The sequence below is a fragment of the Schistocerca serialis genome, chromosome 8 (assembly GCF_023864345.2).
Source record: "Schistocerca serialis cubense isolate TAMUIC-IGC-003099 chromosome 8, iqSchSeri2.2, whole genome shotgun sequence".
NCBI classification, from domain to species: domain Eukaryota; kingdom Metazoa; phylum Arthropoda; class Insecta; order Orthoptera; family Acrididae; genus Schistocerca; species Schistocerca serialis.
In genome coordinates this window covers 221,826,710-221,841,149 of record NC_064645.1, presented here as the reverse complement: position 1 = coordinate 221,841,149, position 14,440 = coordinate 221,826,710, and positions in this window count along the sequence as shown.

Below are 14,440 nucleotides of genomic sequence, written 5' to 3'. Positions count from 1 at the left end.
ATTCTGGTTTAACATTAATTACAAACTTCACAATCGTCAAATGACACTATTTTCTCTAGCATATGTGGAAAATAATAATAAATATAATTTTATTTTTATTCACACATCAAGTTCCGTAGGATCAAACTGAGGAACAAATCGCCAAGGTCATGGAACGTGTCAGTACATGAAGTTACAACATAGAAATAAGAACAGACACAAATAAAATGTTTATAAACCCGAAAATAGTTAACCCAATAGGTTAAGTAAACGTATTCAACAATACAACAAGGAACTCTTAGACAGAATAGATGGAGTGAGCCATGAGGAAACTCTTGAGTTTCGATTTGAAAGTGCGTTGGATTACTGATAACATTTTGAAATTCGAGTGGTAGCTTATTGAAAATGGATGCAGCAGTATACTGGACACCTTTCTCCACAAGAGTTGAAGGAGTCCGATCCAAATGCACGTTTGATTTCTGTCGAGTATTAACTGAGTCAAAGCTGCTTATTCTTGGGAATAAGTTAATATTGTTATAAGGAAATAACAGTATTGAACATATATATATTGAGAGGCCAATGACAAAATACCCAGACTCGTGAACAGGTGTCGACAAGAGGTTCATGAACTTACTCCACTTCCTGCCCGAACCACCCATTTCTGAGCCAAAAATATCCTTTTAGAATGGAAAGAGTTACCCCAAATTATAATGCCATACGACATAAGCGAATGAAAAGAAGCAAAGTAGACTAATTTTCGTGTCGAATGATCACTCAGTAGAGATGCCGTAAAAAATGGCAGCATTACGTCTTTGAACAAAATCATGAACGTGGGCCTTCCATGACAGTTTACCATCTATCTGAACACCTAGAAATTTGAAATGTTCAATTTTAGTAGTCATTTGCCCTTTCTGTGATATTGAAACCTCAGGTTTTGTAGAATTGGGTGTTACAAACTGTAAAAACTGAAATGATAATTAAATCAAGACCTTACGCTGCCGACAGGCGTTGATATACACCAACGTGGACAGTTGAAAATGTGTGCCTCGACCGGGACTCGAACCCGGGATCTTCTGCTTACATGGCAGACGCTCTATCCATCTTTTATTTATTTATTTTCCTTAATCTCATTTTGTTCCCTTTCGTTCGTTGCAACTGCTTGTGGCGGACGTCGTAAGACACCCGTTTAAGTTCGTCGTTGAACGATTAACTCAGTTTTTTTTATTACAGAGGGCAGCTAACCCCCTGACCGAACACGCTGAGCTACCGTGCCGGCTAATCTTTGATGTTCAAGTATCGAGCGTATCCATCTGAGCTACAGGGGCCACAGAGGATAGTGCGACTGCAGGGACTTATCCATTGCACACTCCCCGTGAAACCCACATTCTCTACTTAATGTCCACGCACTGCATTCGTAGTGCCCCTGCCCATTACACTCATTACTCGCGGCCTACAATATAACCGAGTCCCATAAGAGTTTGGGCAATACGTATGCATCCGCACAGAAGAAGGAGGTCAATGGCCGGTTAGCCTTAACTATTTGAAGATGGTATCTGTTCCTTCGGGCAAGGTAGTGTCAAGCTAGTGTCGTCAGCAAACATAAATCTTTTAGAGTTATCCATAATAATAGAGGGCATAATTTTTTATAAATAAGGAACAGAAGTGGCCCCAACACTGATCCATGGGGCAGCCCCCACTTGACTGTACCCCACATCGCAGCCATTCTCAACATTGTGAATAATGACCTTTTGCTGTCTGTTGCTAAAGTAAGAGGTGAACCAATTGTGAGGTACTCCTCGTATTCCGTAATGGTCCAAGTTCTGGAGCAATATTTTGTGATCAACACAATCAAATGCCTTAGATAAATCAAAAAATATACCTAGCTTTCGAAACCTTTTGTTTATCCCATACAGTACCTCACAGAGAAAAGAGAATGTGGCATTTTCAGTTGTGAAACAACTTCTAAAGCCGAACTGTACATTTGATCGTGTCATATAAAATGATCAATTATCCTTACATACATAGCCCTTTCAATAACCTTAGCAAACACTGATGTATAAAATAGGTCTAAAACTGGCTACGTTATCCATTTCTCCCTTTTTATAAAGCGGCTTTACTATTGACTACTTTAATCGTTCAGGAAACTGACCATACCTAAAGGAAAAATTACAAATATGGCTCAATAAGGGCTAAAATGTGCAGCACAGTATTTTAATATTCTGCCAAGCACCCCACCATAGCCATGAGTGCCCTTAGCCTTCAGTGATTTAATTATTGACAATCTTCCACATGTCTGTATCACAGAGGAGTATTTCAGACATCAATCTCGGAAAGGCGTTGGTCAAGAAAGTTATACGATTCCCTGAAGAAATTAAATTTTTATTTAATTCACCACCAGTGTTCAGAAAATGATTGTTAAATACTGTACATATATCTGATTTATCAGTTACAGAAATTTTTCTACTTCAAACTGACATTATATTGTCGACCTTGTGCTGAAGACATAACACTTCCTTCACCTCTGACCATATGGTTATAATTTTATCCTATGAATTAGCTATTCTACTTACATACCACATCCTCTTTGCCTTCCTAAGAACATTTTTAAGCACCTTACAGTACTGTTTGTAATGAGCTACTGTAGCTTGTTGTGACTACTTCTAATATTTTGATATAAATATTAATTCATACTTCATACCATGAAGTGGACACATCAGTTTTTGTAGGAAATACAGAATGTTGAGGCCTTTCTAAAAGACAGTTGAGACCTATACGTTTGGTGGTTTGTCTTTAAATTTCCTTTTCACAAATATCTATTTTTCTTTGAAGTTGTGTGCTTTGAGCTCTCTCAGTGCCTTATATGCTTACTATAGCTTTTTGGAAAACGGAAATACTGCATGCAGCAATTAAGCCTCCCAGGAGCTTTCAAAAACTGTGTATACTGCGCAGCATAATGAAGGTCAATTCTGGTTGCTAAGCCCTTCCCCCGCAATATACTTTCGAACAGGAGTGCTAGTCCAGTAAGGAGAACTGTAAAATATGGTTCAAATGGCTCTGAGCACTATGGGACTTAACTGCTAAGGTCATCAGTCCCCTAGAACGTGAAACTACTTAAACCTAACTAACCTAAGGACATCACACACAGCCATGCCTGAGGCAGGATTCGATCCTGCGACCGTAGCGGTCGTGCGGTTCCAGACTGTAGCGCCTAGAACCACTCGGCCACCCCGGCCGGCAGAACTGTAAAGTTTGCCAGATCGGAGAGGTACTGGAAGAAATGGAGCTCTGACTCCTGCCCAGATAGCTCATTCCGTAAAAGCATTGTCTACGAGATGTTAGGTTCTGGGTTCGAATACTGATTCTTGGACAGTTTTAATCTGCTGGGAAGTTCCAGGAACAGTACACTCCGATGTTGAGTGAGGGTAATTATTTAACTAAATTTTAATAAATATGCTCACGTTATAAAATTGAGACACTAGTGAGGTTACTGCATTAAACACTAAGCAATTTCTGAATTATATTCAACAAACCGAAGACATTCACCGTAATTAAAAAATCATGTATGTTTATGTTTCATTCGTGACGCTGTCCGTTGTTTTCTTCACAATGTAGGGATGCGAGCACATTTATGACATGGATAACAAACGAGAACTCCCCAAGTGACTAACTTCTCAACTGACCGATTCCGTTTATTAGATGATGAGTCAATTGGTGTCCTTAACAACACATCATGTTAACTATTGCTCGAGAATAACGGTAATTACTATTTAGGAAAGAGAATCTCCAAGGCTATATATAACATAAGATAGAGACCACTGAAACACTAGAAACTAGAAACAGTTCAGTGTTCAGGGAAATTGTATGACTTAATTAAAGGTAGGTAATATCTAGATAATGGAACAAATCTTACAAAAATTAGAAAAACTTGCACAAGCATTGGAATCAAAACTTCAATATATGTGCTACCTTCCAGTTGACATACCAATGTACACATGTCATTCAGTTCCGTCTGTACGAGAGTACACGTAGACTAAATTGTTTACGAGAAATAATTTAGTACTGTAGTGAATTTGTTTGGCCTGACGCTGGGGCGCTTCTGTATAGTGATACGTTTATTTTTCAAGCCCTTTCTTTAACTTATGAATGAAGGATTTATTATACCTTCTATTCTGTGAAGATAAGTTACATTATCTGCATTTAGTGATTAAAAATTTGCACTTGAATGTGGCATTTGGAAAAAGCACCAAATAAAATTATTAGATACTCCAGCTTCCAGAAAAATGATTAAAATATATGTGACGTTTCAGGAAGTGATAGGGTTGTGCCGAGCAGTGAGCGATCATAATTTTAAATCTTCTTTTCTTAAGAATATGGTAGAAGTTTTATGTTACAACCCAACTCAAAGAAACTTATTAGGGCAATGCGTTTAAATCCAACGTGTGCCTTAATAACAACGCATATTTAGTGGTACACTAATGCTGTCTAAATCAATGGAAAATGCAAGATCCAGTACGATTCTTTGGAATCCAAAAATAGGTAACATGCCCGAAGGGTACTAACCATAACATTAAAAACAAATATTATAATAACATTACACTGGGAAAACCAACGGAACGATAACAACTTAAAAACACATACCAGATTCAGGAATTAACTAATTGCACGCGGGCCAGAGCACAAAACGTAATGTTACTGTAACAATGAGAATACATATGTAAGAAACTGCGCTGGACGATCGTGCCCAAAGTCTCTGTTAAAAAAGATAGTGACAAGAAATTTAACATGACGTAAGGGATCTCGTTACAACAGAAAAAAAACAAGATGATACATTTCCGAGAAACATCCGAAAATAGATTTCATTTATGAAAACCGACAATATAAGCAACAACATAAAATAGAATATGTGCGGTTCATAACTCAATCACCGCAAAAGTAATCAGACTGGTAATTTCAACAACACTTGAACGAAGGCACATAATACGCAAACCATTTGCTTTGCTGAGGCATGTCTACATCACCTGCGAAAGCTATAATTACATAACCCGGTGGTTCAATGAGTACTACAGGACAACTGGCCAAAATTACTACAATTCAAGTAATTAGAATCAGTGATAAAATTGCTCAGTAGTATCACAGTAATAAACAGTTATCCTTGCTCGGGTTGAGAGACCATGTACGCACGAATGATACTGTCTGGTGTTTGCTATAAGCATAATAACGGTCGTATAAGGGAGAGTTAACAACAACTTGCATTTGAAGCGAGGGAAGCACTGTATGACAACATACACAGCTTAAGACGCTGCACCAATTCGTCTTTTCAAGAACCACCAGGAACAATGTGTTCTACAGGAAACAATCCCGGGCGTGTCGTACTTCCACTGTTGGGACGTCATATTCTTCCAATCGGCCACCGACTAGACCAAGGATACTGAGCCATCCGGTTAAATCCACCCAGTTTGGTTGCTCTGTGGTAGTGGAAGGTACCATCTCAAATAGCTCGCTTGGTTGTACTCCCAGTTCTAATAGATGTGTGCAGCTAATCTCGCACGCCGACTGACACCAGCGCTGGTGTTACAGTGCCCTCATGAAGACGTGCTGCCTCATCTGCAACTCTGTTCAACCAGTTTTTGAAACTGCCGTGGCTCACTGGCGTCTCGTGTCAGTACGCAATAATAACTTTTACTTCTACAACCTTTATCTCATTGTGGACGTCGGATAAATTGATGATATCTACCCTTCACAAAAAGTGTTCCAAAGCAATCAACACTTTCTGTCATCGATGCGCTCGCGGTGTATGCTGAAACAAAATAATAGTTCCACTTACTGCTATCAGGTGAAAATAAACTGATTTAAGAAATCTGAACGTGATGTGGCTGCTCGAAAAGGGGAGGTACGATCAAACACGTTCTGTCACGTTTATTAGGGTATAGTCACGAGGTACAACAAGTTTTCGATATGGTCTTCCGAATCAGCAACAAGCTTGATCGTTAACACGACATGATTCACAGTTGCTCGCAGCATATCCGATGTAATCAGAGCGATATCTCATCGTCTGCTATTCTTCAGATCAGGAAGAATTTTGATACAACCCCGATAGACACGATCTTCCAGATTTCTCCACAACCAAAAATCTCACGGATTTACGTCGCAGGATCTGGAAGATCACCCACATTGAAACTGCATAGAGGTTTTATTAAATTTAATTAATTGAATTTATTTACTTAAGATCTGCTTCTTATATATTTTTGGTCTTTTTAGTTGTGATTTCCAGTGGTTTTATTTAGGTTTTAGCTTCAGTCTTTTAAAAGCTAAAGAATGAAAGTCTTTGGTTTTAAATACCACATGTTCCGCAGCGTCGATCTCGCTGATACTCTTCGTCGGAACAGCTCCACTTGAAAGTTGTCTTTTTCTTAATCGTTCTTGCATACCCCGTGACCAATAATGAGCAAGAAACGCCTTCTCAAATTCCTCGTACATTTCGCATGTATCCATCATATACGTGGCCCATAACGCACCATCACCTTGAATATACAGTATCCTGAAACGTAACTGATCTTTTGCGCTTCAGTCCATGCCCTTGGTAGTAGTCCACGAAATCCTCGTATAAATACCACTGGGTTTATGGATTTTCGGTCAGGTGAGAACGTCTGACTCTCCCTATGTTTCAACAACTTTTCCTTCATTAGCATTGCAGCGTACACATTATTAGCTTGCGGTACTGCTTGCATTCCTCCGGTGAAGCATGTCCGTTACCATAACATGATTCATGGCTTGAGCCCTGCGTTCGTTCTACTTCATGCAGCTCGTTTCTACAGTCTTTTACTGGCCCTCGCATCTGTTCCATATCTCTGGACATATTTTCAACAAAATGGACTATTTCGTCCTTCCATTGTTTAAAATTCGCCCCTAATTGTTCTTTTACCTCTTTAATGTCTTTTTTAATATTTTCTGCAATTGGTAAGCTGTAAATAGGCAATTTTCTTACCGCTTCTTTTATACTTGCATCTACACATAGCATCACCTGGTTTTCCTTAGCGGATGCCCATTCATCTAATTTAGTTGAGAAATCCTTTTCGTGTTTACTGATATTCTCTCGTATCAATTCATCGCATCCAGAATCTATGGTAGTCACTGTTTCCGTTAATTCCACTACAGAAATTTCTACTTCCTCCTGATTCGATTTCATGTTCTGCATTTCTTCGGTAATCCTTTTGATTTCCTAAGGAAACTGCTTTTGCACATCTTGCAACTCGGTTATCTCATTTGAGATTTGTTGTTGATGACTAACTAATGCCTGAATTGCAGCTAATATGTCTGTTTGCTCTTGACACAAGTCTGCTTGCTTTTGTGATACTGTTTGTACCACAAATGACATATCAATTTGCTTCTGTGTTATGTCTTCCTGCTTTTGTGATACTGCTTATACCACACCTGACATAGTCGTTACCGATACTGGAAAAAGTCTTAGTTGTTCTAAGATCTGAGAAATAGGATTTGTCTCCTGTTGAAACGCAGCTGCCACCTCCTCTACACTCGTATTTTCACCAATTTCCTTAACATCTAACACTTTTTCTTTATCCATTTTAAATTGTGATCTAGTTTTGACCATAACAAAATTAGAAAACACAAAATACCTATATGTTTGTATACATTTAATTTCAATATCACATACAAAAATTCCTCCTAAAAAGAATGCACAAAATAGTTGTCTACGACTACTTCTGAAGAAAATATGTAAATGAAGTGAAAATATAGAACTATATTACACTAAAAAAAATGAGACTATTCAGCTTGCCTTATCCAGCTTGCAGCGATGTGAAGTTCCGCTTGGGGATCTGGACTACTCAGCTCACACGACCGGACTCTACAAATTATATTATACGTGAAACACACACACAATATATGGATTAGTACATGCACAAATTTATGTAATACATACATACATAAACAACAATTTTAATTGTGGGCCGTCCAGTACTCGGACGCCAATTTATTATATTTTTATTAATTTTATGTATTTATTTAAGAAATTTTTTTAAGAAAATTCTCTGCTTCTTATTTATTTTTGGCATTTTTATTTATGATTTCCAATGGTTTTATTTAGGTTTTAGCTTCAGTGTTTTAAAAGCTAAACAATATAGTCCTTGGCTTTAAATACCACATGAGATATATATATATGTCCCACAGCGTCGATCTCGCTGATACTCCTCGTCGGAACTGCTCCACCTGAAACCTCTAAAATGTTTATTTCGCTACGAAGATCATTCGGCTATGTACTATATTGAATGATCCCTATGGATTGATGTGTCCAACTTTTTTATCAACGGAAGGTTTATTGCTTCTGAGATATTCTCCCGAAGAATATTGACCGTGAAAAGATGCAGGCTCGTACCATCATTGCAGACTGCACCTCCGATCGATCTACGTCACGTAATATCTGAAGAATGTTTTCAAATCTTTTATAAATTGATAAATACACACCTTTAATGCGTATTATTTTCTTGAATTTGTTTGTTGTGCCATCGACTAACCAAACATTCACAACGGAGCTTAATAGCGTGGCAAAAAATATCAAAACGTCTCCAACCTAAAACCCGTCCGATGTATGTAATCATTTCACACAGTCTCCCAAAAATATATCTTTGGTTACTTATTCCAGAGAGATGTGTCCGTAGCACGGTACGTCCAGTTCTCGCAGACAGTTTATGTTACTCTTGGGATTAATAATTCGCCTCATACGACAATACGTTGCAAGGAGATGCCATCAACACCGTAGATTTCTCAAGGTAAGTTCTTCTGTCCGCCCGTCAACTTTGAGCAATGACGTAATGTGTGATGTTATTTTGTTTGTGCCTCAGATTGCTGTCGATGAATGTTAAATGATTTCTCTGGATTTTCTCGTTACAGGCGGATATTAAAAATTCGATGTAGAGTGTTTTGTTTTCATTTCGTAATTTGTTCTCAGCGTCTTTTATTAATGAAAGTAGTCATGATTTATAAGTAACCATGATTTATAAGGTCTTGATTCCTCACGCTGTTCGTTATGGAGGAGTCAGTTGTTTTTACTGGAAAATTCTGCTTCAGAAAGTGAGTGACCGTAAATCAACTATAAAATTTTTGCAATCATTGGGCGTCATTGCTGAGTTTTGTAAGTGCAGTGTCTGTGGAAATTATATGGTTTTGACGAAGGGTACGTTATCACGAACTTCCGATGAATACATGTGGAGGTGCAGAAAAAATTACATTGGAGATCCATACGCACGGAGACGTGGTTCGAAAGATAGAGGCTGAATATAAAAGTAATTGTCATACTAACCTACTATTTTTGACATGAATATTGTTGCAAATCTGTCATGCACGAAAAAGGAGTCTCGTGTGGCACTGTAGTCGACTTGTTCTAGTTTTGTAGAGACGTCTGCGGGGAATTTATAAAGTATAGGTGGTCAATGAGGAGGGGGGGGGGCAGAGGTTATAGTTGAAGTAGATGAGTCACATTTTGGAAAGAGGAAGTATGAAAGGGGCCACGAGGTTGTTGGGCTTTTGGTTTTTGAGTAGTAGTTTCTGGAGGAGATTGTGCTCATGTTGTATTTAGGGTTGTACCTAATCGGACAAAGGAAGTCTTGACATCTTTAATAGAAGAATATGTGGAAGAAGGTTTTGTAGTCATGTCGGATAGTTTGCTTCGTACAAGGGGTTGGATGACAGGAGTTATCATCATTTGGTCGTGAATCACGATATTCAGTTTAAAGATTATAAGACGGGGGCATGTCCTAATACTGTCGAGGGGTAATGGGGGGGGGGGGGGGGGGGAGCTGTAAAATCTGGCTTCGGGCTGGGAAAGAGAATGATTTCAGTGTTGCAAGGTCATTTAGATGAATACTGTTGGACAAAGAGTATTCCTAAAGCTTATAGTTTATCTCTTGCATTTATGAAAGTAGTCAGCAAAATGTACAAGCCTCGTTTTGTTATTTAGGTGTTGGTGGGCCTGATACTTTTTTCTTGTTTTACGTTGCGTTTTTTATCTTACTGTATTGTGCGAGCGACACTTTTTGGTTTCTCTGAAGGGAGGTTTTTCTGTCGTTTTAATATTTTCTGGTTACAATAGTGATCCGAGGGGTATTGCTGTGTCTTTACCAGAGGGTTTATGTGACTGACTAGTGGTTCTATTTTTTTTATTATCTTAAAATTTTGCGTCTGATTGAGGGCGGGTGATAGGGAGGAACTGATTTGGGTGGTACCTCATTCGTGCCGGGCAGTTTGTGTTGCTTATTATTTTTTTTCATTTGTTATTCTGGATTTTGCTTCTTTTGTTACAGTTTGAGCTTCTGACATTATTATTTCTTGTTATGTCCTTATTTAGTTCTTATCAGCCTCGATCTTTGACTCCTTTGGAATTTCATTTGCGGTAAGTTTCTTTTTATGTAGCCACTTTTATGTTTTACTTTTCGATGCTTCTGCTACACTTCTCTTATTTTTACTGTCACTCCTGGTGTGTCTATTTTTCTGAGTGTTATAAGGAGCTACTGTAGCTGGTGTGACTTTTGTGTTCTATCGGTTGGAGGTTTGGTCATTTTTGCGTTTTATTTCTTTGCATGTGCAGTAAAGATTTTAATTTTTTGAAAGTCTAGTCGCATTCACAAACAAGATCATTTTTTAAGCACGTTTCTGATATCTTATAAGATTTTTGCGCCACAAACAGTAATATTGGAATCGGTAACTAGAAATGACCTCCTACATAGGTTGCTTCTAGTTACTGATTCCACCTATTCGACGGTTCATTATTTACATCGTTTTTGCAGTACGTGTGGAAAATATAATATATCCACTCGTGTTCTTATTTATTTCAGTCATCTTCAACTCGTTTAAATGAAATTCGCTCGTAAATAATAGTCGCATTAAATGGCTTGCTACATTCGTTTGTTTACGAGTTTGATCCGTTCCATTCATAGATTGTCCATTGCAGCATCTTTTCCTTATGTATGACGTTGTTGGTCAAAGCCGACGAGTGGTAACGGACACTAGAATTTATCCGATCTACGTCACTTGACATCTGAAGAATGTTTGTCAAATCTTTCATAAATTGATAAATACAAACCTTGATTGCGTATTATTTTCTTGAATTTGTTTATTGTGCCATCGACTTACTAAACATTCATAACGGAGCTTAATAGCGTCCACAATAATAGCAAAATCTCTCCAACCTAAAACCCGTCAGATGTTTGTAATCGCTTCACACAGAGTCCCCGAAATATATATCTTTGGTTAGTTATTCCAGAGAGATGTATCCATAGCACGGAACGTCCAATTGTCGCAGGCAGTTTATGTTACTCGTGGCATTAATAATTCGCCTCAAGTGAACCTGAAATTTTTACCATGTACAATACATTACAAGGAGATGCGGTCAATGCCGAAGCTTTCTCTGAGCAAACCTCTAACCCGGCAAGCGACATGTGGTGTCGTCCTATCTTTCATGAAAGTAGCAGTGTGATCACGGTTTCTCCTGACAAACATGGAGACACACGTTTTTTGAGGAGGTCCTTACAACGTGCAGATGCCACCATACATATAAAAGGCCTTCGAGGTGTAATCTTCTCAAAGAAAAACGGACCAAGAATGAAGGAACTTCGGAAACCATACCACACAATTACATAAGCTGAGTCCAGTGGCTGTTCCTATACAACTCGTGGCTGAGTAGAATGCATTACGAAAGTTCCGTGCATTCACGGCGCCCTGCAAAGTAAAACGTGCTTCGTCCATCCAAATAAAATTCTCTGGCCACATGTCATCTATTCCCATGAGTACCAGAAAATAAGGGCAAAATCACGGAGTTGTACCTCATCTTGGGGCTTCATTTGGCGCACATTCTTTATCTTGTACAGATACCAATGTCAGATGCGGCGCAAAAGTTTTTGAATTGATGATCAAGAGAGGAGAGGCAATTCCGATGACACAGGTCTAGCACTGGCTGCAAAATTTGAGACAATTGTTCCAAGGTCGGCTGTAGCTTCAGCAACTCGATGAAGAACTTCCATGGGAATGGGCCACCTTCCTCCCCATGCTGCACCACCTTACTAACCTGTTTCTTCAGATTTCTTGATCATATTCTTTAGCCCAAGGGTGGGCAATTGTTTTGGCGCGGGGGCCACATTGTAGACGCAGAGGTTAGCGGAGGGCCGCACCTTATAAACCTTTCACTTCTAATGCCGTATATATACTGGCGGCATATATATATATATATATATATATATATATATATATATATATATGTGTGTGTGTGTGTGTGTGTGTGTGTGTGTGTGTCTGTGTGTGTGTATGTGTGTGTGTGTGTGCAGTATTCCCAAAATTTTTATGAAAATGAAAGTTTTCTTTATTTCTAATCACCTGTCACACACAGAGTTGCAAATTCGGGTGTAGCAGAGAAAGCGTTAAAATGCATTGATTAGTTAGCTTTACATTTAATAATACGTATCATAAAAATCATTAGATATAAATGAAAGAGTCAGAAGCAAAGGCGTATAATTATACTTCTCATAATTTTGGTAAGACTAAAGTCAGTTGTACCTCTTTCCTTCTGACATCCTCAAATAAGATAGTTGTGTTCAATTTCATTTATTTTGCTAATTTAATATCATCTCCAAGTACATTAAATTTTAAAACAGGTTTATCCTATCACAATTTTGCACAATTTTTTTGAAATCAGGAGTCAGACTGCTAGTTGAGATTCTCATCACAGCCTGCAAATTACTGTCTGTTAAACAGCTTCGGTATTTGCTCTTGTTGATTTTCAAGCAAGAAAAACTTTGTTCACAAATATACGTCGATCAAAATATGGAGAACATTTTGCCTGCAAATTTCTTGAAACATGGAAATATTTCAGTTGAAAAAGATTTATAAAAGTCAACTAAAGTTACAGCACAATCATTTCTTTCACTGCATGAGCTGCCTGCATGTTAGTCAGTTCAAGTTGCAGCTCCTGTGGTGCAGTGTCAATATCAGCAGTGATGGGATACGATAGAACATTAAACTGAGGCTCAGTTTTCTTAAAATCCTGAAATCTTGTAGTAAACTCAGCCTCCAAACTCTGCAGATAATCCCTAATCTTAGCTGAAGCACTTCCAGGAACTTTCTGTTTCCCTAGTAAAGGAAACTGACAAAATTTTCCTTCATTTGCTTGCCTTGCAAACAGACCTACTTTTGTTTTAAATGTTTTGACATGTGTCCACATTTCATTTTCACAACTACCCTCATATACCTCCGTGAAATAATCAGTAAGTTTATGTTTTGTTTACGGTTCAATGACAGTTATCGCTAATATCAAGTACTGGTCTAGTTCCTTGTTTGGGACAAAAGCAGCTCCTGATTTGCCTATATTTCTCTAGATCACACAAGTTTTTCCATAGAGCATCTGGTCTTTACGTTTTAAATTATTGTATTGGCATGCCTTAGTTATCGTCTCTCTCAGATTCATTGACCTTGTTTGCTTTTTGTTTATAATTACTTTTATTTCCAGTGGTAGGAGGTCGTTCGTAAGTCTGACGTGGAGCGTCTCCTAGATTTATGAACTGCTTTAGATCGTCCGTTAGGCAAGGGGCAGGTTTTCTCTTCAGTTTTTATCGTGTAATCAAGATATTTTGTAGTAAATCCATGGAGATTGCCTTTCAAGTCCAGGAACGGACGTCTGCCAAATTATCTCTTGCATCTGTGATGCAAGTTCAGGTACACTGGCACACTTAAAGTGTCTGTATGTTGTCAATTACAATTTATTCCCTGGATATTTTAGAGCGTGAGTCATGAATATGATGTTGCGAGCTGATTTCGGGTACGAATTTTTTTTTTTTTTTTTTTTTTTTTTTTTTTTTTTTTTTTTTTTTTTTTTTTTTTTTTTGCTTGTGGATTTCATGGCAAATATATGTATGAGAGTGTGACTATAGGCTGCATTATGGGTAGGTGCAAGCTGAAATACTGTTGCATTTATGTGTACTATCATTATCGGTATGCTCCTGAGTCGAATCGCATTTTGAAAGGTTAGTTTTAAAACAGGCTATCCCGCCGACTTGTGGAAGTCTGTAGAGCATGCAGATAACGCAAATTTTGTAAGTTTGATATTTGTGAACGTATCTTTGAGTACTTTGTCTCCATTGCTATTCGATGTATCACAGTTTGTAATAAACCAAAGCGTTTGTATGCCGCTACTCCATCTTCTGACCTGTTACTTCTGTGGTGTCTTAGGTCAGTGGAGTCTAAATTGACGCAATTGGAGCGCATGATTGGTTTGACCTAGGTGTCATATCACAGTTTGTAATAAGCCAAAGTGTCTGTATGCCGCTACTCCATCTTCTGATCTGTTACTTATGTGGTGTCTTAGGTCAATGGAGTCTAAATTGACGGAATTGGAGCGTATGATTGGCTTGACCCAAGTGTCATCAGTAGTAAGACACGGATGTCGATATTCTGAAATATA